The sequence below is a fragment of the Homalodisca vitripennis genome, chromosome 4 (assembly GCF_021130785.1).
Source record: "Homalodisca vitripennis isolate AUS2020 chromosome 4, UT_GWSS_2.1, whole genome shotgun sequence".
NCBI classification, from domain to species: Eukaryota; Metazoa; Arthropoda; class Insecta; order Hemiptera; family Cicadellidae; genus Homalodisca; species Homalodisca vitripennis.
In genome coordinates, this window is record NC_060210.1 from 149,422,696 (window position 1) to 149,449,918 (window position 27,223).

The window sequence follows — 27,223 nt, forward strand, 5'->3', positions numbered from 1 at the left end:
ACCAGCTGGCTTTTTTAAGATCTTAAATTTGTCTGCCCGTCTATCAGTCCGTCTTAGTTTTTACTCTAGACTTACGTTTTGTCGAATCATTCGATACTTCTATGTATCGGGTTTTCCATAGATGTTTAATTCTGAGAAATGCCGTTGTATCAATGTGGTCTTCAGTTTGGACATTCACTCATGTCTTGATAGTATAACGAAGCCCCTTCTGCGTTTAACAGATCATGCACATTTTTCTGTCCCCTCTGGATCACAATTGTGTTGCTTGGTAATGTCGATTGAATAATTGATCGCTTAATCGCTTTCCTAGTGCTCTAATTCGGCGATAGCTGCAGTCGCCAATAGATGTAACCATGCACGTTATTGTACGAGAGGTAAACTCTCTAGCTTTCGCCATATCTGGTTTGAGGCTAGATAAGTTACACAGCTTGTTTACGCCATCATCTCGTGTCATGTTTCGAGTCGAGAAACTAATTCGTTGGGCTAGGAATGCTCTTACTAGGTGATTTTACATAACTGTTATTTACAAGTTTTTACGGGAGAAGTTGACAGTTTGTCGAGCGGTTATGAATCGAGTGGCATTACCTCAAAGGTATGGGTGAACTCAGCTTCTCTTAAAATCTCGAAGCGTGGTTATGATCATTTAATTTGCGTTTGATCAACTGTTTCCCAACAATAATACGCTCGACGAGAGGAAGCAACATTTGGATGCCCAGTGGTAAACGCTAGTTGCCATTTGTTCCATGCTGTTTGCACCACTTGATGCACAGTTGTTGCCGATCTCATAGTGTTCGCATCAAATTTCATGACGTTTTGTGCTTATCTGTTACTCACTTGATGCACAGTTGTTGCCGATCTCATAGTGGTCACATCAAATTTCATGACGTTTTTTGCTCATCTGTTACTCACTTGATGCACAGTTGTTGCCGATCTCATAGTGGTCGCATCAAATTTCATAACGTTTTTTGCTCATCTGTTACTCACTTGATGCACAGTTGTTGCCGATCTCATAGTGGTCGCATCAAATTTCATGACGTTTTGTGCTTATCTGTTACTCACTTGATGCACAGTTGTTGCCGATCTCATAGTGATCGCATCAAATTTCATGACGTTTTTTGCTCATCTGTTACTCACTTGATGCACAGTTGTTGCCGATCTCATAGTGGTCGCATCAAATTTCGTCACGATGTGTGCTTATCGTTTCTGATTGCACTGTGGCACAGATGATCAGCGTATATATTATTTAAATGGTAATCGTAGTTATTGTGTTGATTGGTTTGCATGCTGTGAGTGGCCAAGTGTCGAGATCCGTTTCAGAAATAAAATATCAAGGCCAATAACATTACCTTGTCGTTCACTACTTGTTACATGATTTGGTCATCTGAGTCCATTGAGTTCTTGATGAATTTAAATAATTTAATGAACCTAAATTCTCGGCTGATCATATGAATCATGTCCAGACCTCCCCGAGGCAGCCAAATGATCTTCCGTAGTGAGATAAGGTGACAACCAGAAATATAGGAACTTGGTTTGTCAGATAATCAGTCCGCTTCTTATTATAGTATTTAGTGGAGTAGGTACCAGAGTACATACTATCGTCATTTCATTATGTTCTGCTTATTTCCTTTAACTGCAACCTCAGTTCCATCTGTGTAATCGGATAACAAAGGCTCCAATATTAATTTAATAGTACTAAAATATTAGCTCTCACATTCATGTGAAGTAGGTCATGGGGCTATTATAGAAAACAGAAAAATTATTAAAACTTTAATTTTTAGAAACCAATAAAATGATCGTAACTATTTTAATCATATTGATTTAAAATAATTTATTCTCAAATGTAAGAGATATAATTGAATAGCCCAACTATTAAATGAGTCATCGTACAATTCAAGTTGTACAAATTAATTTTCAAAACTATTGAAGCATGTTTAATGTTACAGTAGGTAACTAAATATGACAGCCAAGGATGAAATTTATCTTTCCTCTGACTAAGCCGAAAGTTATTTTATCTCGATTAAATTAAGTTCTATTTTAGTTTTAATTATGAATGAATAAGTTTTGTTAGTTCGTCGGATTTAATTGTTTTTATCAGAGATTCAGGAAGACTCAGTGGACTCCCTCAAGCAAGATGATTATCGGAGGTGAGGGGAGAGCCCATGCGGAGTCAGTTAACTATAACTAATCAGTCCTGAATGTGTCTTAAATTTGTTAGGGCCTCTTTTTTTATCAGTGATTCAGGTAAACTGATTGAAAAATCCCTCAAGATGATCATCGGAGCTGAGGAGGGCGCTATGGGGAGTCGGACATATATAACTAATCAGTCCTGAATGTGTCTTAAATTTGTTAGGGTCTCTATTTTTATCAGTGATTCAGGTAAACTGACTGAAAAATCCCTCAAGACGATCAATGATTGTCGGAGCTGAGGAGGGCGCTATGCGGAGTCAGGCATCTATAACTAATCAGTCCTGAATGTGTCTTAGCTTATCAGTCCTGAATCAGAAGATTAACAATTTATCTTGGATGTTTGAGAATTATAATCACATAATCGTTCATTTTCATTTATATCTGTATATAAATAAAATAAAATAAAAATATTTCACGTGATCTGGTAAGCCTTCCTCTTTGTTATGCAGTAATTCACTAATACTCGATTGTCGAAATGAGCAAATATTTATAAATTACTGACAGCTAATTAACTCATACAACTGAACTATGTATTTTAACTCATTCAAATTTGTGTGAATTTGGTATAAACCGTGGCTGCACTGTACTTTGCAAGTCAAGTTGCAAACAGCTCTCAGTCGGCTGATCGCTTGGACGAGTTCCAGAAGAGAGCTTACTCGGAACTGAAGAAGTGGGATAAGTCTTAGTCATCCCTCCTCCCCACACAATACTCTACAGCAGCGTCTTTTATTCCATACTTCTCTTGATTCCCGAAATTCCTACATTTATATCGTTGTAGCACGTCTGAAAATAGTGTAATTTCTTCTTCCTTTAGGAGATAAAAGTTTGTTAATTCTTGCACACGTATTGTGTATTACTTTGCTCTAGTAAGTGACCTCAGTGTGTATGGGACGCGGGACGGTCAGTTAACACATGTATATGAGCACGAGGCTGTACTGTCTAGGTGTGGATTGAACCGGTATCATCTTGCCTTTCCTCGCTTTGTTCACTAGGCGACTATTACATTTGCATGACCTTACGCAGATGTCATGAATCCACACCACTCATTCTCGTTACTACTCATCCCATTTGACATGAAGTTTTTTCGCATTATAATTTGTAAGAATCACATTTTAAGCACTACAAAAAGTGCACTAAGTAAGCATAAACATTTGGATGTTACGGTCTTCTATTTCTATCAGCGGTCGGCAAGCGTTAGACGACGCTGAACTTTAACGTGAATTTAAAATATTCACATTTTATTTATCTTTATGTACTAACCATTTACATTTTCGGTATGAAATTCATTGTAAATTATACACAGTGACTATTTTTGTTTGTATTTTAATGTGCAAAAACAATTTGTAGTCACGTACGTGTAAGTGTTGCAAATATGATTTAATTTATATTATATTAGTCTTTTCCAGGTGTATTGTATTAGAAGACACACGTCACTCATATTTTAACATTTCGTAGGCAAATCCGCAAAGTTTTAATCAAAACTTGATTTATACATAGATGTATTAAATGAAATAACTAAAATTGAGTTATTTTAAATATTTGTGACGTAGTAACTATAAAAGGTGCCAGCATATATTTCAGTTCAGTTGTTTGAAAAGTAGGTATAAAGTATGAAGCAAGATTGTTGGTCTCCGAGGCACCACGGAATTACAGCTTTGGGAATTCAACATTGTTATCTGACTCCCTCCTCCCTCATATTTTACAGTTTTGGCAATTTTGTATTTTTAGTTCTTCTCTCAAAAGTTTATACTGTCTGATTGGATCAAAATGGTTCATACTAAAACATTCAAGACATTTTTGTTGCTGTCGCGAACTTGAAAGGCCTGCAAATTAACATCTGTTCTAATAGAAGAATATGTAGTGACGTACAAACAGCTGTTTCATGCACTATACACTAGCAGCGCTATTATACTGTATGAGTGGTAGACAGCGCGCCAACTAGAGTTGCAACTAGGACGCGCACATCATTAATGTTTCCTCGGCTGTCGATATCGATACGTCGCATATGGGACGGCCAGAGAGTAAACAGACTGCAGATAGTTTTCTTTCTTTTTAGTTCTTCCTATATTACACATACTCCTTAGTATTATATGATCATTAGTTTTCAATCTACTATAAAAACTTGATATTCTTATGTAATATCTGTTTCCGTAATGGTCGTTATAAACAGTTGTAGTCTGCGATTTCAAAAGACCTCCACGTTGTTTGTTGAATTTTATTATTTAAATATACATAAACTCAACGCTTAGATTTTGTTCTCAAGTGAAAAGGGTTAAATTATGATTTATTTAACTATTGCAAATTAAACCACTCAATAGGGTGGGTACATTCCATGGACACGCTGGTATTCGTAGTAACAGCAGAAAAGTTCTAAAAATCAAACATACTAAATAATGTACACCTCATTTGTCTAGTTCTATACCATATTATTTTGATGTAACGTTTAGGAGTCAATAAGTCTGTATACTGAAAATATTAGAAAACTTTCCATACCGCATTACAAAATCAACTCATTCTCTAATACGTTATCGTTGCCTATGAAATGAAACTCGTGATTCAGTCATAAATGGATGTATTTTAAAAAGGCCAATTTAACGCATTGTTAGGAAACATATCATTTTCTTTCTCCGGTAGTTCGACATAACAACGTGTACATATTACAATATGACATGGGATATGATATGGAAACCATTATTGGCGTAATACGCTGGAAACCCCTAGTAATGGGGTGGCCGCTCCACCTTGTACTGTACGAAGTAGGATTGATATCTATTACTGTAGATTTTTCGCTTTCTATGCCACAGGAACGAATGTTGGGCTGGTGTGACTTGGAAAAACTCCATGTTGATTACAACAACGATTGTGCCAAATATTATCGTTAGTTCTACGCTTTTTACTTGAAATGTTACATTTTTGGTCTGAATTCTGCGCTTAACCACTAAAGATTTCTCGATCTCCCTCAATAATATTATTTTACATGCAAGCCTGTGTCTGAGAAAAATGATAATCAATATAGTAAATCGGAAAATACAGTGCAACGGACCTCAAGTTCCACATGAATGCATTCCTTTATACCTTTGTTGAAGATGGAAATCCATTCAAACGGAGTTAGAAGCCCGATAATGGGGCTTTAAATAAGAAAGAGAAACAATGTAATTACTGAAGTGAATACCTCTAAGGTACTGTGCAAAGGAAACCACACAATTAGGACAGAAATATTCAATATTGCGCCACATTTACATTTTTGTATTTAATTGAGTCTTGCCATGAGGCCAATTATTATTGTATATCTTATGGTTTACAGTTTGAGTCACTGTATCTTCTTATTGATAATCTGTTTTTACAAATCTATTCTGTACTTAATTTAAGGTGTTGTGTTATAAATGGTACTTGTATATTCTAGCTAACTATTCCTTGAATCCGTAAATATAAATCTGTCTGTTCCAACATCCAGACTTCTTACTTTACTTAATTTGAGGTATTGTGTTATAAATGGTACTCGTATATTCTAGCTAACTATTCCTTGAACCCGTAAATATAAATCTGTCTGTTCCAACATCCAGACTTCTTACTTTACTTAATTTGAGGTATTGTGTTATAAATGGTACTCGTATATTCTAGCTAACTATTCCTTGAACCCGTAAATTTAAATCTGTCTGTTCCAACATCCAGGCTTCTTACTTTCCTAAGATTGCTTATATAACAGTAACTACTACTGGGTAGTAGTAAATGTCAATAAACATAGTTTATTGTTAATTTTCCAACACAATTTATTTTTTGGACGAGGCCTTTCGAAACTAAAGGTTTCATCATCAGGCGACAAATGGATTAAATGCCAACACTTCACTAGGTGCAATTCACGATGATAACGAACAGTCAGTGAGAGTAAAGTGGTAAAGATAACAAGGTGGTAAGATGCGCAGGTTCAAATCCTGTATGTGACCCTTTCATTTTTTATCAGTACCATCGACCTTGTACTGTATTAACTCACCCCCTTATTCTGTTTGTTATGATCCTTACACAGGCCAGTGGCCTATGAGGACGGGAAGAATAAGGGTTAAAAGGGGAATGGCTTCTCTTTTTATAAAATAAATAAACAAAAAAGCTTGTTGAAACTCAGCAGCTGGCGAGAGGAGTGGACGACGAGACGGAATCAAGGTGCAAGATTGTGTTGGTGGTCAGAATTACCAGCTAAGGAATGTAGTGAAAATGTAGGTAGACATAAGTTTGAAGAGAAGCTGAACAAACTCAGCAGCTGGCGAAGAGGAGTGGACGACGAGACAGAATTAAGGTGCAGGATTGTGTTGGTGGTCAGAATTACAAGCTAAGGGTTGTAGTGACAATGTAGGTAGACATACGTTTGAAGAGAAGCTGAACAAACTCAGCAGCTGGCGAAGAGGAGTGGACGACGAGACGGAATTAAGGTGCAGGATTGTGTTGGTGGTCAGAATTACAAGCTAAGGGTTGTAGTGACAATGTAGGTAGACATACGTTTGAAGAGAAGCTGCACAAACTCAGCAGCTGGCGAAGAGGAGTGGACGACGAGACGGAATTAAGGTGCAGGATTGTGTTGGTGGTCAGAATTACAAGCTAAGGGTTGTAGTGACAATGTAGGTAGACATACGTTTGAAGAGAAGCTGCACAAACTCAGCAGCTGGCGAAGAGGAGTGGACGACGAGACGGAATTAAGGTGCAGGATTGTGTTGGTGGTCAGAATTACAAGCTAAGGGTTGTAGTGACAATGTAGGTAGACATACGTTTGAAGAGAAGCTGCACAAACTCAGCAGCTGGCGAGGAGGAGTGGACGACGAGACGGAATTAAGGTGCAGGATTGTGTTGGTGGTCAAAATTACAAGCTAAGGGGTAGTGAAAATGTAGGTACACATACGTTTGAAGAGAAGCTGAACAAACTCAGCAGCTGGCGAGGAGGAGTGGACGACGAGACGGAATTAAGGTGCAGGATTGTGTTGGTGGTCGGAATTACCAGCTAAGGGATGTAGTGAAAATGTAGGTAGACATACGTTTGAAGAGAAGCTGCACAAACTCAGCAGCTGACGAGGAGGAGTGGGCGACGAGACGCAAAGCGAGTTGCGAGAGTTATGTTGGTAGTCGGATCCCAAGTTATCCGCGGAATGCTTTATGCCTCATCGTAACTCCGCGAGCTTTTGAGAAGAAGCCCAGTTTGAGAGAAAACAAAGCCTGTCGTACTGCCTCTTATTACTGCATATGTTTATAATACAGCGGAATAACTCGTGATAAAAAATGCTGAATAATTAGTCTAAATATTTGTTTGAACAGTAATTGTTATTGATTGGCATGTTACTGTTTAGAATGAGGTTTCTTTAAAATGCAAAAATCTGTAGGAAAACGCCTCATGTAGTAGATGTTAGTAGTCAGGAAAGTAGCTCATTCTTTTTAACTCTTAGATTTTAGCTCTAAGTACAATGTAATGTGACCTGTGCAATATCCAGCATGTAAAACTCGGAATGGTCTCATTTTTTCTGAGGAGTCCACTTATAGATTTGTGCGCGTGCGTGTGTGTGCGCGCGCGCGCGCGCGCGCGTGTGTGTGTGTGTCTGGAAAGCTTTCTAGAAAAAAACAAAATTCTGAATCCAGAACAATTTGGATTCCAAAAAAACAAATCCACAATTGACGCGGTGAACAGCCTTCTGGACAATGTTGTCGATGGACTGGAAGGTCGTGAACATGTGCTAAGCATATTCCTCGATCTTTCCAAAGCCTTTGACTGTGTGCATCACGGGACACTGCTGCAACAGTTAGAAAAATGTGACGTCCGGGGTCTCCCACACTTATGGGTCACGTCTTATCTAAAAGATCGAGATCAGCGTGTGATGATCTCGAGCGTCGTTTCCAGCAAAATGAAAATGGCTCATGGTGTCCCTCAGGGATCTATCCTTGGACCTCTCCTTTTCCTGATTTATGTCTGTAGATTGAACTCAGTAATCCAACTTGGGGCACTGGTTCAATATGCTGACGACACGACTCTCTGTTTCAAAAGCAATTCAAAACAAGACCTGGAAATCAAATCTTTTGTGGGATTGAACGCATGCATTCAATATTTCACAGAATTAAACTTGACAACAAACCAGTCAAAATCAAGTGTCATCAATTTTTGTCTTCGTCAGCATGATCATGCGATGCGACCTTCTGTCTTTGCGGATGATGCCCTTTTAGAGGATACAGATTCCACAAAGTTTCTGGGGATGTTCCTTGACAGAGGACTGACCTGGAATGATCATGTTGATAGCATCTGTGCTAGAGTTACCACAGGCATATTTGCCCTACGGAACCTAGCAAAGATCTGTACCCTAGAGGTTCTAAAGAAAACGGCCTAATCCATCCACATCTTGTGTATGGATTAAGACTCTGGGGTGGATGTGCCAAAAACAAAATGGAGCGGGTTTTCAGGCTCCAAAAAAAAGCAGTTAGGATAATTTTAAAACTGAATTATAGAGAGTCGTGCAGGGCATTTTTCGGGGAGCTAGGATTGATGACATTGCCCTGCCTTTACGTTTTTGAGGTGATCGTGTACTGCAGATCGAGATGTGCCTTGATAAGTGGCAGGGACGTTCACCAATATGAAACTAGAGGCAGGGACAACTTGCGAACTCATCAACGCAGACTGGCATTATCGCAACACCTCCCTTAGCAGGTGGGTGTCAGACTAATCAACAAGCTCCCTGAGGATATCAAAAACTCCAACAACCTCAATCAATTTAAAACTCGTCTCAGACGCCTGTTGGTGTCTAAAGCGTTTTACTCGATTGATGAATTCATGACGAGCCGTTGGGATGATTGAAAATCATGGATCCGAAGTCTGTGTGATTGTGTCGTGAGAATGCTGAGATGTAAGTATGACTGTGAGTGAATGTGTAGTTAGGGTATATTTTATGACGCATTTGACTATTGCAATACAATGTTACATATTGCCAAACACGCAATAAAAAGATTATGAATTATGTGTGTGTGTGTGTGCGTGCGTGCGTGCGTGTGTGTGTGTTTTACGCACATTAAGTGTATACAAATGGCTTGATTCAATTTCAATAGATTGAATCGCAAAAAGAACTCGAACCGCAATCTCTCAATTGCCAGTCGAGCATGCTACCTTTACACCTTAATTTTTATTATTCAATTATTTCGTATTTGCCCCTTTTTGTCACATATGTGTTTATTTACTACTGGATAAACAGTACAAGAGTATGCTATTTCCTGCTTTGCATAGCACACACTCGTATATACTCACACAATTTTCTGTTTATTCCTAGGATAGGTCTTTAAAACAGATGGAACACTTTCTGCCACTTGAAAGTCAATCACCAACATGTTTGCCACTTAGATTTACAGTGACAGTTACATTAAATACAGTTATATTTAATAATTTAGTTTTGTAAACACAAGTTAACTCTGTGTCTACTTGAATACAATACATATTTTATTGCTTATAAAATGTAGGTTTTTGCCCCGAAAACATATTCTTCCATTACAAGTTTGCCATTATGAAGTGTGAGCGATCAGCGCCATCTCTCCCACTGGTTGATGGCGAAATAAGATTTATATTTTTGTGTCCGTCCATCTGCATATACAATGCTCTTGGAATTAATTAACTTCGAGGGCTTACATTTGGATTGAAACCACACCCTCTACTACCTCTGTATCAAAATTGAAAACGGTAAATATCGGTCCTTTGGGAGTCGAAACACCGGGCCTGGATGTCCGCTGTGGGCGAAAGTGAAGCCTCTCAAGCTGAATCGAAATCTAGTGTGCAAAAGTTACTTGAGTTTTGGATTTTTAGGATTGTCCGTGTTTCCGTGCGGGAATTATTTTTTTTAATGGATTATGTACGTATTCTAACAATTCTTTCAAAAATAACGCCAAAACTAAATTTAAACTAACATGTAATTGCGAATTATAATGTTTTACTTATAAACTACGATTTGACTGTACACAAGTATTTTTTTTTAATTTCCCAACATGAAGTAAACGTGATGTAGTATATTGTTTTAGTTATATTTATTTGATCAGTAACAAATTTATCTATTTTATCTTTTGGCCTACATTACGTAGATAAATGCTAATGTGTGAAACTAGTCTGTGTGACAGTAAATAACGTAAAGCGCCAAGATATCAAGTTTATTTTATAAGTCAAGTCTGGGACTTCCAAAGCAGTTGTTATGATAATTGAAAACGTCCAAAACACAAAGAAAGCCATAACAAAAGTTTGAAGCCAGGCCCGGCCGCGCAGCGCCGCGCCGCTGTAACATTAACTGAGACCAGTCAGTGACTCGTATCGTGTAAACTGTAACTGAGACAATGTTACTTTCCTGGAGGCTACCTCATATACATTTATCTTATCACTAGTCGCTGTGCACGTTGAACTTCTCATTAGTAGTGTAGTTATTGGTTTATCATCCGTGTCACTGTCACATCACGTTACCATTGTCACTCACTATCACTGCCAAGGGAACTATATCATGCTTGACTCTGTTTGTCCATTTCGTGTTCACTTTAATTTTCTGTATTCGTACATATGTAGTGGTGCTTATGTTATCACTTTACAGCCGTCCGCTGGGGAGGAGACCTCAAAATGTAGGAAAAAGCAGTACAAGCACTTTAAATTACTCTTGTTCATTGAATTGGTGTCACATACGCTAACTTCAATTTGAAAACACGTAAACTTGTAGCTAGTCAATAAGATATTTTCTAGTTAGTGGAAACATAGATTATAAACCACTTCTGTAATATGTTAGTGGTTATTGGTTTTTTTTTAAATAAAAGTATTTATTTGGTAAACTATGGTTATCTATCTATAATATGGCACATAAAATTAAATTTATTGTTAAATATAGTTCATTTTAAAATTGATATTGTTAGATATAATTTGTGTAAAAGAACAATGTATACGCCAACAGACTAGTAAAGTGTTAATGTTAATTATTTAAAGTTATCAATAGCAAGGAGGATAAATAAAGTCTCTATAGTAAATATACCCTTTTCAGTTATATGTTCCATAGAAGTTCCAGAGAGCGATGTTTGATAATAGTAATAGTATTAACAGTGTTTAGATGATCAAGGCCGGGCTACACGTCAAACGCTATGACAAACACAGCTGTCCGCCACAGCTGATAACGATAACATCTGTCTGACTGCTGTAAACTGTATCACCCTCTCTCCCACATCACTTAGTCATTGGACTTCTCTTCTCCAGTTTTCGTATGATCAATACCGAACTTCACATCAAAGGCAAAGGTATGACAAACACTGCTTTCTACCACCCCTGATAACGATAACATATGTCTAACTGCTGTTAACTAAATCACCCTCTCTCCAACACCACTTAGTCATTGGACTTCTCTTTTCCAGTTTTCGTGTATTTAATAACGAGCTTCACATCAAAGGCAAAGCTATGACAAACACTGCTTTCTGCCACCGCTGATAACGATAACAAATGTCTGACTGCTGTTAACTGTATCACCCTCTCTCCAACACCACTTAGTCATTGGACTTCTCTTTTCCAATTTTCGTGTAATCAATACAGAGCTTCACATCAAAGGCAAAGCTATGACAAACACTGCTTTCTACCACCGCTGATAACGATAACATATGTCTAACTGATGTAAACTGTATCACCCTCTCTCCCACATCACATAGTCATTGGACTTCTCTTCACCAGTTTTCGTATGATCAATACCGAACTTCAGCTACCGCTGGTACCGATAACATCCGTCTGGCTTATGTGGACTTTGCCGTCCTCTCCCACATCACTTAGTCACTGGACTCCACTTCTCCAGTGTTTGGATGATCAATACCAAGCTTCACATCAAAGAAAAAGCAATGACAAACACAGCTGTCCACCACCGCTGGTACCGATAACATCTGTCTGACTAATGTGGACTTTGCCGCCCTCTCCCACATCACTTAGTCACTGGACACCATTTCTCCAGTGTTTGGATGATCAATACCGAGCTTCACATCAAAGTCAAAGCTATGACAAACACAACTATCCACCACCGCTGGTAACGATAACATCTGTCTGACTAATGTGGACTTGGCCGCCCTCTCCCACATCACTTAGTCACTGGACTCCACTTCTCCAGTGTTTGGATTATCAATACCGAGCTTCACATCAAAGGCAAAGCTATGACAAACACAGCTGTCCACCACCGCTGGTACCGATAACATCTGTCTGACTAATGTGGACTTTGCCGCCCTCTCCCACATCACTTAGTCACTGGACACCATTTCTCCAGTGTTTGGATGATCAATACCGAACTTCAGCTACCGCTGGTACCGATAACATCCGTCTGGCTTATGTGGACTTTGCCGTCCTCTCCCACATCACTTAGTCACTGGACTCCACTTCTCCAGTGTTTGGATGATCAATACCGAGCTTCACATCAAAGACAAAGCTATGAAACACAGCTGTCCACCACCGCTGGTACCGATAACATCTGTCTGACTAATGTGGACTTTGCCGCCCTCTCCCACATCACTTAGTCACTGGACTCCACTTCTCCAGTGTTTGGATGATCAATACCGAGCTTCACATCAAAGTCAAAGCTATGACAAACACAGCTGTCCACCACCGCTGGTACCGATAACATCTGTCTGACTAATGTGGACTTTGCCGCCCTCTCCCACATCACTTAGTCACTGGACACCACTTCTCCAGTGTTTGGATGATCAATACCGAGCTTCACATCAAAGAAAAAGCTATGACAAACACAGCTGTCCACCACCGCTGGTACCGATAACATCTGTCTGACTAATGTGGACTTTGCCGCCCTCTCCCACATCACTTAGTCACTGGACTCCACTTCTCCAGTGTTTGGATGATCAATACCGAGCTTCACATCAAAGACAAAGCTATGACAAACACAGCTGTCCACCACCGCTGGTACCGATAACATCTGTCTGACTAATGTGGACTTTGCCGCCCTCTCCCACATCACTTAGTCACTGGACTCCACTTCTCCAGTGTTTGGATTATCAATACCGAGCTTCACATCAAAGACAAAGCTATGAAACACAGCTGTCCACCACCGCTGGTACCGATAACATCTGTCTGACTAATGTGGACTTTGCCGCCCTCTCCCACATCACTTAGTCACTGGACTCCACTTCTCCAGTGTTTGGATGATCAATACCGAGCTTCACATCAAAGTCAAAGCTATGACAAACACAACTATCCACCACCGCTGGTAACGATAACATCTGTCTGACTAATGTGGACTTGGCCGCCCTCTCCCTCATCACTTAGTCACTGGACACCATTTCTCCAGTGTTTGGATGATCAATACCGAGCTTCACATCAAAGTCAAAGCTATGACAAACACAACTATCCACCACCGCTGGTAACGATAACATCTGTCTGACTAATGTGGACTTGGCCGCCCTCTCCCACATCACTTAGTCACTGGACTCCACTTCTCCAGTGTTTGGATTATCAATACCGAGCTTCACATCAAAGGCAAAGCTATGACAAACACAGCTGTCCACCACCGCTGGTACCGATAACATCTGTCTGACTAATGTGGACTTTGCCGCCCTCTCCCACATCACTTAGTCACTGGACTCCACTTCTCCAGTGTTTGGATGATCAATACTGAGCTTCACATCAAAGACAAAGCTATGAAACACAGCTGTCCAACACCGCTGGTAACGATGACATCTGTCTGACTGATGTGAACTGTGTCGCCATCTCCCACACATCGCTTAGTCACTGATCTTCTTCTTACTGTATTGATCTCATCGTTTTAACTACTGTATTTTCCTCTGGTTCATCTTGTTATACTCGTGTCTTATATTAATATATGTATATTAAACATTTCACAATTACGTAGTGTTTAAAAATATGTATTCATACGGTTAGTTGTTTGAATGTGGTTTTAAACTGTCAAATGGAGTTGTATTTGTAGTTCGTTGTCTTTGACCACGTTGTCTTTAATCTACTATAATTATGTTCCGATTAGTACAAGATCTAATGTACTTGCTTTTCACATTCAATTTAAGTATATAGAAGTTATCTATTGTTATTTTTGAGAGAAGATATTATCATTATAACCGAGACCATTTCAATTATAAATAAAAATACATTGCTTCTGCAATGTATTTTTGAAAAAAATAAACATTGGAAGTTTGCAGAATATACCGGTATACAATTGTTCCTGATAGTGATGCATCCAAACTTAGAAGTATTATGGTAACAGATTTTCTAGTTAGTTTCAAGACCTGTAGCAGTTGTAACAGGTGTGTATCGCTAGTCCCCTAGACAGAAAGAACCATATAAAGGGAAGTAATTCTTTGTACCAGGCCAGGTTATGAGAAGCGAACAGACAATACAATTGATGTGAATGGTTACTTTTAGCCTTGACAATGACACAAAACATCATAGCCAATGTAAGATAACTTAGGCCCGAACTACCTTAGAGTGTGGCATTTCCGAGGACACGTCCAATATATATCTGTCTCTGCTGATTCTAAAATATCTCAGCTCTAGTAGCTTACGGAACTTGCCCTGCTACGATATGTGTAGATAACTAATTTCTAATGTCTGAGTTATTTCTCTGTCCATGTCATCCTAACACAGTGACTCGATTTGTGACAGCTGATTCTGCAGGCTGTAAACTATCTCAAACCGTGTGACTCACACGCCTGCCACCGTGCGTGATCATACATAAATTCTGAAGTCATCCTCTCCCTGTCTGAAAAGTGACTGTGTGTGCGATCTTGTTAAGATTACATCCATTACAGACTGACACAAGCACTATCGATCTGTAACTCAGATAAAACGTCGCTTTTCACCGCAATATACTGTCAGGAAAACGTTATGAATGTTAATTCTGCACCTTCCTCTACAAATAAAGTAGCGATTTCTTATTTCGGCTAATTCCAAAAACGGCAGGATCTTGTGTGCTTCGGTTCTTCCACAATACTTATACCATTGCTAACTTCCTTGTTTGATTTGATGGTTATTCAGTATAATAAATTCTGAATGGTTTCATAAAGTATACATTATTTATAATATACAATACAAAGCCAAGCAATACATCTGTTAAAACGCACGGAGCATCTGAGAACTTTGGTGTTACACTCGTACTAATACGCTGATCTTAGTAGATAACCTGCCTTAATGTTACACACTTTATTCCGTAACACATCTAATCAGTATCAATGTTACTTAAATTATTCATTATTTGACAATCTGACATCCCTTTTGGTATAGATGAAAACTAATTTCATCTATCTTTACCCATCACATTCCGTGTTATCCATTTCTACGCCCAAGGACACACTACGTATGTACTGGAAATTAGCCTAGCCACCAAGCGTAATCAGAAGAGAGTTTTTGCGGTTGCTATAGTTATCCCAGACACTTTCACTGCCAACGTAAATACATTCTCTTCAGTGGTTAAGAAGGTTTGCCGTTGATCTCTCAATGTCAAATCTGATGCAGTCTACATTTAACAATATCATGACCTTAAGCCCAATATAATTATCAGCCTAGACAGGAATATTCTCTTTATATTACCACCATATTTTGTATGAAACGTCAATGATGGCTTAAATTTTAAATACAGGTTTCTAATAAAAACGTCCAAGTACCCACATAGTATAATTGTCAGCCGATACAATAATTAATTAATTGTTTTTCATTCGACTTTATCATATGTGTATGGTGTTTTTCTAAAAGATCAAAATATCTAAAAAAAAATTGTATTAACACATTGTTCATTACTTTATGGCCAGTTACACTATTATTAAAAAGGGCACATTTTTTCCCGTTGTAAGCCTCAACCGATGGTGTAATAGATTTTTTCGTTTTTTATTTTCTAGAAACACAATCTTTCAAAGTAACTTACCTGAAGACAAACAATAGATCAAAATACTTTTGATTATTCCTCAAAAGGTTATAGGCATTTAGTGTAGTAGTAAATTTGGGAATGTCCATAACCAGACTCAAAAAAAGGAACTGAATATATGATTATGCATTTTACAGTGATTATATAAATTATTAGTCAAAGAATGGTATTTTTCATTAACTTTAAGAACAGATGAAACATGACTTCAATTAAATATAATAATATTTTTACTATGTAATTCTCAATGACCTAACAGTGGAAAAACCTAGAACTCAAGATGGTATGGTCAAAGAAAGTAGAAGTTCAATGTTTAAAGGACTGGATAGTTTCAAAGTCAGAGGAAGCGCAGAGACACGGAAAACACCGGAACCCGTAGCAGGTAGGAAGGCAACTGCGCATCTTTATTTCTCTCTGTAACAAGAGAAATTATTAAGAGAGTTTTGAGAAATGGCTCGTAAGTCCTATTCAATCAGTTGAATGTCTATCAACATCATAGGCGTGCCTCTTAAATGGCTTAGCTCGTTCCTAAGTCAGAGATCCCAAGTTGTCCAAATATCAAATAAATCATCCAAACCAATAGACCTGAGATATGGAGTCCCTCAAGGGTCTATACTCAGTCCTGTGCTTTTCCTGCTTTACGTGAACGATATAAAATCATCGCTTCTGCATGGAAAATTGGTGCAGTTTGCCGATGATACGACTCTTTTTTTCAATGCAATGTCAAGCGAAGTTTTGGAACAACAGGCTTTTGTTGACATCAACAACTGTGTCCAATACTTCCACAGCCTCAATCTAACAACAAACTCTTCAAAAACCAACGTTTTAAATTTTTGCCTTGCGCACTGCAGGCAACCAGTGTGAGCCGGCCATTTTGTTAGATGACTCCACACTGGAAGAAGTCTGCTCTACAAAATTCCTAGGAATGCACCTCGATCGAGGACTGACTTGGAATGAGCACATTGACCATGTTTGCGCATAAATATGCTCAGGCATTTTTGTTTTGAGATCTTTAGCCAAATACTGTCCGAGTCAGGTACTGATTACGGCGTATTACGGCTTGATTTATCCTCATCTTGCCTACGGAGTGGTCCTTTGGGGAGCTTGCGCAAACACTCAGTTTCAAAGAGCATTCAGACTCCAAAAAAAAAGCAATTAGAGTAATCGCCAAAATCAAATTTAGAGAGTCGTGCAGGGAAGCTTTCAGGAAATTGCAGCTGTTGACTCTGCCGTGCCTCTACATTTTGGAAACAACTTTGTTTTGTGTGAGTAAATGTGCCTTAACCAGAGGCCAAGACATACACATGTATGAGACGCGTGGCAGAGCAGACTACCGGACTGGGAGACACAGAACGGTAGTTTATGAACGCCTACCCTCGCAAGCGGGTGTGCAGTTCCTCAACAGACTGCCCAATTCAATTAAACATGCCCCAACGTCTAAGGCGTTAAAGACTCGCCTCAAACGCTTCTTGGTGTCTCAGGCATTCTATAATGCGGGTGAGTTTTTGGCATTTGACTGGGAGACCGCCCAATTAGAAGACTGACTCTGCTGTGCCAAGTGGGCTGCATTGGCGAAGAATGAAAGAGGCGTGGTTGTAAAATTGTAAGTATGAATGTGTATTGTGTGTATGAATGCTTGGAATTTTAGAAACCCCGTATTGACGTTTGCCATACAATGTATATACAATGTCGCTGCAATAAAAAGATTTTGATTTTTTGATTTTGATCAAAGTTTCCAGAACACTAGGGGGAGAAAAACATGTTCGACGGTCGGAGAACAGAAATGGTACAAAACTGTGTTATCGGCTATGACCCAGATAGGAGGCCTTTGATTAATTATTAGTACATGGGTGTCGTGTACAATATAGATATCACATACTGGGCCACACAGAAGCATAGTAACCCAAAGAAAAACATTGAAATTAAATTTAGAGATATGGTTAGGGTCCTTTAATTGGTTAAACTGTTGACTCGTTATTTTTTGGGTAGGGTTGTAAGGTACTTAGTGCAAAGGTAATAGTTTCTCTGTTTATAATCGTTACAAGATCGCACTCTAGAATGCACAAAATGTAATTTATGTTTAAATGCTGAAACTGTTATTTCAGTACTGTTGATTGTAAAGTGAAGTGATGCTTTTTAAAGTGCCTCCAACACGATGATAGAGTAGTTATTCAGCAAAGATTGTGAAGCAGAGAATCACTAAACTCCCTCCCCCTGCTATAACAGTTCCAGGTTTAACGAGTGATGTGCTGTTGCCATTACGCAATTCCTGGGCAGCCATGTTCATCTGGCAGAAATATATGAATTATTCCTCCTACAATATGGCAGAGTGGTGAGGTAATGGGGATTTGTTGAACGGAGGATTAGGTGTCATTAAGTTATATTGCTACTTTCAGTAGCGCAGCCAGTAATATAAAGTCTGTTGTTGTTGATATAGAATGTTCAGCGATTGTTCATTTTTTACGTGCCGAGCACCATATATCACATATTGCCATTAAACTCTTGCACCTATCGCCGCTAAGAGACAATAATAATATATCGTTGCTGACCTCCCACCTGTGAAATCAATGTCCATTATCGAGTAGTAGGAATCCATGTACTGTTCCTACAGTTAAATGACAGATTAGTTATCTGACAGATGCCCTGCTAAGCCGTAAGTCACACGAGATCTCCTTGTCATTAAATCAATGCAGCTGGTATGTGAGTACGGAGATCAGCTGATGGTTTTTTTTTGTCCTTATTTCCTTATAGTCAGTTTTCATTATCTAGTGGCTGAATTCTATGTAATGTTCCTACACCAACATGACTGGTTCCACAACGTGTGTTTGTGAAGCAGAGGATCGTACAGTTCCTTGTTATTCTGCACATACCGCTTGACACTAATGAAGTACTTTTGTAGTACATAACAGAGCACATCGTCATGGAATCACTAAACGTTTATGGTTTAGAATGAACGTCAGTAATGTTGGTTATCAATTTGGTTACACAGTGTGTTTGTGAAGTAGAGGATCGTACAGTTCCTTGTTATTCTGCACATACCGCTTGACACTAATGATCGAACTAATGAAGTACCTTTGTTGTACATAACAGAGCACATCGTCATGGAATCACTAAACGTTTATGGTTTAGAATGAACGTCAGTAATGTTGGTTATCAATCTGGTTACACAGTGTGTTTGTGAAGCAGAGGATCGTACAGTTCCTTGTTATTCTGCACATACCGCTTGACACTAATGATCGAACTAATGAAGTACCTTTGTGGCACATAACAGAGCACATCGCTATGGAATCACTAAACGTTTATGGTTTAGAATGAACGTCAGTAATGTTGGTTATCAATCTGGTTACACAGTGTGTTTGTGAAGTAGAGGATCGTACAGTTCCTTGTTATTCTGCACATACCGCTTGACACTAATGATCGAACTAATGAAGTACCTTTGTGGCACATAACAGAGCACATCGCTATGGAATCACTAAACGTTTATGGTTTAGAATGAACGTCAGTAATGTTGGTTATCAATCTGGTTACACAGTGTGTTTGTGAAGTAGAGGATCGTACAGTTCCTTGTTATTCTGCACATACCGCTTGACACTAATGATCGAACTAATGAAGTACCTTTGTTGTACATAACAGAGCACATCGTCATGGAATCACTAAACGTTTGTGGTTTAGAATGAACGTCAGTAATGTTGGTTATCAATCTGGTTACACAGTGTGTAAAGTCTATGACGCAAACAGAGAGTGCTAAAGAGATAAGTGTGAAGGTGCCATTCAAGATAAGCTATCGGCAATAATTACTTTACCTTCGTATGTTGGTGCTCGTATCAACTCTCAGATGAATGTTTTGTATTCCTCAGTTTTCCTGTATTTTCCCTTGACACTAAGTATTCCATTGTATTCTCTTATACCTGTGTTAATGGCTATGTACATGTAATCAATGAATTGTTAACATTCATTCTATCATAAGACTTGTATTGTCACATGAAAAATTACACAATTTATAACTTATTGTAGCATTACAAGCTAAAATTGGAAGTCTTCGTGGGTACTGTTATTCTAGATAAAACTTTAATGACATCAAAAAAATGTTATGTGTAACAATCACATCATTATACACCATTACGAGTAGTAAATGTTAATGACATATACATGTATATACATATACTGTATATATATATATACAATATACTGTGTATATATATATATATATAAACACATACACACACATATACATACAGAATGCATCTTTTCTGTGTGTGTTCGGTCGGTGTCGTGGCTGTCGGCGTAAACGACAAAGCCGACGGCCATGTGAAGCAATTCAATAAAGATGTCAATTTAACTATTCTGCTCATTTCGATTTCCAAAACAGTTTATCAACTTTTAATGGTGAATAGTTTTAAAACTTATGTTATTATTATGACATCCTTCAGATCACTGATCCGCCAGTGTCGTCAAAATATCACGTTGCATGTATTAATGTTACCTCATCAATCCATCTAAAAGGGTTAATGGATACTTCCACCTTGTATTAGATAAAATATGCTGATTTTTTCATCTACACAACTGTCATTTTCCACTATTTTGAAAGGGGTCAGTTTATAATGTTTATAACTTTAGATACTTTTTTTAATCAGTACACAACTATTATGAACTATAGATTTAGAATCTTCTACTTGTTTTAGATTTGACAATGAGTTAAACAATATTTTTATATAAAATACTTTCTCTAAGCGTTAAAATGTAAATGTTAGGTATTTATCTAACATGTATGTTTCTACTTAAACCCTATCTAATTTGGTTGATTATTTCATCTTTCTTTTTTCGTTTGTACATAATTATTGGTACATAATTTAGCACCTGTTACTACTGTACCTTTCTTTTACATGACTGATAGGGAAAAGTAAATACAAACACTGAAGATTTTTGAGGTTATGTCCTGCGTATTGGATGCGCAGTGTAGATGCGTACAAGTCGCCTCGTGTATCAGCTCACGTGTGTCTGCCTACCTTTCCCACAATACCACCTTACCTCACTGCAGGGCCAGTAACTTCCGGAGTGGTCGGAAGTTACCGAGCTCGTCAGTGACCGCCACAAGTTGGCCGCCCATATGAACAAGTTGGTTAGGAAAATAAACTACTAACATTATGTCATGACAACAAGTTACCTACTCTATACATACGTGTCAAGAAGCAAACTCAAAAACGTGCACATAAAAGTATCAGCACTGTCTATTTCTAATTTTGTCATTTCAGCAGTGTTAATAATTTGTATAATTGATTAATTATAAGGAATACAAATTAATACAGCATTTATCATGGATGTGTTTGAACACATGGATGTGCATTTGCACCACACTGCGAAGTCACTGACAACGTTTCCTTAGCCTAATAATCACGGGAATGTTGTGCACATTCACGTAGGCCTATACAATCTTTTAATACTTTCAGAGTAAAGAACCTCAGTTTCGTCCGATTAATTGGATGGTCGAGACACGTTATTAGTAGTTTTGTTTCAAGAGGTTAAGACTATTATAGAGAAAATAAAAAATAATGTATTAAAAATACTGATATTAAAGGTCTGATTTACTCGTTAACTTCAGTATTTTCTTATTTTATATAAGTTAACTCTGTATCTTTACTGTTTAATTTTGTAAATCTAGTTTTCTTATAAATAAAAATGAATAGCTTAATGTGTTGCTAAGCGCTCATCTCAAGAACGGCAGAACCGTTTCGACTAATTCTTTTTCGTAATATTCATTGAAATCCGTGGAATGTTTGTGTGTAGAAAAAATTGGAAAAGTTTCCCGGAACACTTAAAAAATCGGAAAAAATAATGATAAATAATGTTCATGCTTCATAATCCAAATCTAATTGACACCAGACAGCTGTTGACTATTCAACTGAAGTTCATTAGAGAGGTTGAAACATTGGTTTACATTTAAATTTAAGACAGTATTAAGTATACTGTTTTTGATCAGTAGGGTATTTAAATACTATTATAAAACCCGCCTTAATGTAGAAAGCTTTGAATGTTAACACGTAAGATACTCAAAACAGGTTCACTTTCTCAACCAGTCATGTTAGTATTCTTTCCCAGACTCCTGTTCGAAAAAACCACAGGACTTTTATAATGCAAAATCTATTATAAATGATTATTTTTAAATGTTACATGAACTTAGTAAGAGTTTTACTATATGACGAAAGCAGAAGCTTTTTATACTGAAGTTGGCTTCTCAGTCCTACATATGTATAATACTCGTATAAAGTACGTTTTTCTTCATCGGAACAAACAAGCCAAACTGAACTATTTGCAATTGAAATGCCTTAGACAAGAAGTAGATTACAAGGGCTGGAAATAAACTCATTTTTGCCGAAGTAGGTTTCCGAGACCTATGTATATATTTTCTTGATGGGGACAATAAGGCAAACTTAGTTGTGCTGTCGGATATATATAATTTGATTGATCAGAAATGATAATTTGTATTTGATGTATGATTACTTACGTTTGAAAACTATCATATTTTTCCATCATATTGCATCGTAAGTGCTCTTACTATGTAGACTACGGACTTCGATTTCGAAAATGTCGGGTCAATGCTACTAATATAAATATTTGTTAAATAATCGTTTAAATTAAAGATTCTAGTTTATTAACCTAAATCTTTGTAATTAATTTTTAAGTTAGCACAGATTCAGTACAGGTGTTGGTATCTCGCAGATTACGGTTTGTGAAACCGCACATCAGTCGCCGCCTCGTGCAAATATAAACTTGTATGGTTCTGTGTCCTTATTTATTTCACGTTTCAATATGTTCTGTCCTGTTGTTCAATCCGATGGCATAATAGATTTGAGAAAATCGTTTTGCCCATTCAGCAAATGCCATGTCTGTTAAATATCAGTCGCATTCAAAATAGGTTCACAAGTGTTAATTAGAAAACTGTGTTTTATGTAATACAAAAGGTTTTCACTTCTTATTTTGAGCTCGATTTGGTTCTTAATGGGCCTATCTATAGCTATGCCAGACGTAATTAAAACTTCACTGCGTATTTATTACACAATATTTCATTACACAATGTGTGTTTACTGACTGTACTGGTGTGAGTTTCACCCAAATCCGTCTGTTACGTGGAGTGCTTGTCACTGGGAACCAAAATCTTCATGTAAATTTAAACCCGATAAATTCTTGCTCCTAGAGATCCTGGGTGAAGTTATGCCCCAGTCTCTAGAGAGTTACCGCGAACTGATTGAATTGATGTCAGTATGTACATCCTACAGCGTGTTCTGAAAATACTTTATCTTGGAAAACACGTTATTAGTATCAGGTCTCGTACTTACAACCATACAAATAATTTGTGTTTAATTTTAATCAATATGAATTTGTTATTATATTATTTAATTTCATTGAACTAACTCAGCTTTGAATACATATGTGGTTTGGTGGTAGAATATCATTATTATGCTCGGGGAGATCACTACGATCTTGCTTCCGTACAGATGGAACTCATCTAACAGCAGCGGTAACGACCACTGGAATGGTCAATTCTGACAACATAAACTTGTCAGGAGGTGGTAGCGCTGTGAGCAATCACGTGTCAATGGACGCACAAACGCGTGTCGCTGCGGTCTCGTGCGCCTGTCTATATAGCCATCGAGTGAAGCGAAGGCGGTGCGATAACATGATCCATTCTATGCAAACGATATACATATTTTCATTTGTGTATTGATAAGTGTATCACAAAAATGCCGCACATACTCCATTTTAAACTAAACCGTTACCGCGGGAGCGTGCCACATGTTTTCTGTCTCATTTGTTTGCTTGCCTGGGGTCGGCTCTGGCAACTGCTCTTGCCAACTTATCTCCTCAGTTGCTGGTCAGCTGTGTTTCGCCGCTCGGTTTCTGGTCTTTGTATTTTTAAGCAACCTATTTTCGCTGTTTACTTTCTGTTTTCAGTGTGTTACTTGAATTTCTGCGGAGGAGGACACGGGAGACATAGAGGATCGAATTATGACGTTATAGATCCATCTTGACGTATTCGTTTCGTGCAGTACTAATCTTCAGTCACAAATTACAAATAAATGAATTGGGCTTGCCACTAAAATTTTACAAACAACATACTTCCTCTGAGGCAACTTTTCAAGTTAAATATGATGAATTAACTGTATTCGAAGAAGTAATCATGCGGGAATTTTAATGTTACTAGAATTTGGAACTTTTCTTAATAAAATCAAATATATCAATAGATAATGTACACTAAAAAGTTTTTGTAGTATATTAATGCTTTAAATATGCTATTGGTAAAAAATAATCATACACGTTATAAATTTCATTAAATCTTCTTCCACTCTAGCATAATTAATTACAACATTGACCTCTTCTCATAATAATAGTATTCAGAAAAGCTCATAATATTTATGGATACAAAATGTTCGTGTAATTTATTGTTTGTTCATAAGAGCACAACCAACGTGTCTATAATTTATGTTATCCAAGTGTTTGTATTGCATTACTTCAAAATTGTTCATACAAGCCAAATAATCTCAATCATGCCTAATTAATAATGAAACCTTAATAGGCAATTAATTTGAAAGGCCGTTTTTGAGTTGATAGTTAAATAACTGATAGGTTAATAAGTTAGTTCAGTTGTTATTTATATAGTAATGACGTCATGAATTCCAGTGTATGTCTCCAGTCTGCACCGCCGAAGTTTCATTGATTGAATTACACTTTTTTTCTGTAAATAAAGTTGTTATAGGGTAATGTTGAATTTTAATTAATGTTATTATCAAAAGATTATGCTATATAAAGTAGCCTATTATTATAAAAGAATCAATAATTATTTGAATCTTGTCTATTCACTACAATATGTTTTCTGCCTGGAGACAGATTACCAAGAGCAGTGACAATCTGATTGGCACTACTAGTTTAAACGAGGTCCTAATTTCATATTTCAATAAAAGAAATCAAGTTAAATTATTCTAGAAATGTCAGCATGTACAGAACTGCAATAATTAATGTTTTCCCTATTCAAAACTACAATATTATTAGTTAGATCTCAGAGATGGACTGAGGCTTGTGAAAAGAAATTGGACGTTTACATAAATTGTTTTATATATAATCAACAAATAAGCTTGAACGAAGCTTATACTAAAGAAACAATAAACTAGGAATTTGTTGATCAAATATGCCTAAATGTTTAAAGTATTAAATGAATGTAAGATTTATTATTATTTTCAGTTTATTTATACATTTAATTATTGTGCGATCTTTCTCATTGTCATCATGGTAAAAAATCAATATACAAATGTTCTCCCGCGCTCAGCCAAATCATATGGAGTAATACGCATCGAACTAGGTATTGCCTTTGTAGAAATGAATCTTCGTGCACAATTGAAAGTCTATTATACAGTTAGTTTTCGAGATATCGTGCGGACAGACAGATAGTTAAAAATGTAATGTAAGCCAGTCCCTCGAGTGATAAGCTTCGCTAATGCTCATCCAATGAAAACATGCAGCTTGTGTTATTGTTTGGATATACGAATAGTAATTTCTCTGTCATTAACTTGTGGGGAAAAAACCTAAGAATGATATAACAGATTAAAAACTTAGCCCAGTGTTATCCTCCATTTGCATGAGCGTGCATTATTCTCCATGTGCATGGAGAACTGGTCCATTCTTTCAAAAATCTTTTCACAAATAACATTCGCGCGAGCCAAAACAGACGGTTCCACTATAAACAGAATTTTGTAGTTACAACTGTCTCAATAAACAAACAGTAGAGATGGCCAATATACCGTGTACTACTATATGAGAGAATTTAAAGTATCGTTGTAATTTCTTACAATCATGTTTAAACATTCACAAATTGTCTGTTTAGTGTTAAATGGACTAAGCTTGTTTTCTTGAACAAACAGACTGAGTTATTTATAGCGAAGTTTGCCTGTATTGTATTGAGAGAGAGTTGGCTAACTTAATCAACTCACTACATTCGTGAGACAAATTGAATTAAAGCCTACAATTGAGTGGTAACCGTCTTTTGTTCGCAATCGGCCGGTTATTCGTTGTATTACTTTGCCATTCGTTGTGGAAAACAGATTATATTTACATTCGCATATTGGACAAGAAACCACCTTTATCCGTTTTCTGAAGCTGCGTACTTGTTTGTTATTTCACTCTCGGCAATCCAATGTGCTTTACTTAATTGCCGGTTGACGGTATTATAAGTTCAAGGACAAACTGATTAACACTTGTTATAAATCACATTAGATAGATTTCAGGGAGATCTGGCTATTACAATCACTCCTATTACGGAATATCCAGGAGGTTTTTACTTTTTTTTTAAAAAAAAAAAGGAGAAGCCGATCCCCTTTTAAGCCATATTCTGCCCTTCCTCATGGGCCACTGCTATGTGCGAGGATCTTATCAAATAGAATAAGGTGGAGAGTCGATACAGTACAAGATCGATGGATAGACAGGAGTCGAATCTGCGTTATCTCTAACTCAGGCTCAAATTCCAACGTTTATATATATTGTAGGCTTAAGCAATATAACGCGAGCTGATGTATACAATAACTGCGTTAATTTGTAATAGATTCAGACTAATCTTGGTGCGTATACAGTACTTGCACATGGCTTTAATGAATTCGTTAGCCAGGTTTTAAAAATAAAAAGCTTCAAGATGGTTGTGATTCGCATTTATGCAAAAATTCTAACCTGACTAATTCCTAATGTAGGTCCAAAATGAGGCGTTTAAAAATATGAAGTAATTGAAAAACATTGTTGTCCGTTCGAAGGTTTAAGAAGTAGGCCTATACAATCAAATAGTTTTACGCGAATGTGTTTACAAACATTATTACAGATTGAAGCAATATTTACAACCGATTTATGTGCTTATAACGATTGTTGTCTGGTAAGATTTGAAGATGAGAGTTCCGAGTATATTATCTTGAGAATTTTGCTATCAGTAGGCCTACTGTGCAAATTAAACGTCTCCACTAATAATGCATCTTTAGTTTGACATCTCAAGGTGACAGCCACATGTGAAAACCACCTTGTTTTCGACTAAGCCGGAAGGGATATTCGAAAACTTTTTTAAAACACAAGAACTCCAAAGTGATCTTTCAACTGTAGAATAATTATTACCTCAAATATTATCTGTGTAC

General features: G+C 37.4%; 1 protein-coding gene across 6 annotated transcripts in view; it reads left to right on the top strand.

The window, feature by feature from the left end:
• Positions 1-27,223, top strand: part of LOC124360323 (protein FAM102B) — a 154,147-nt gene that overhangs the window by 92,112 nt on the left and 34,812 nt on the right. The gene's annotated exons all lie outside the window — the stretch shown is intronic.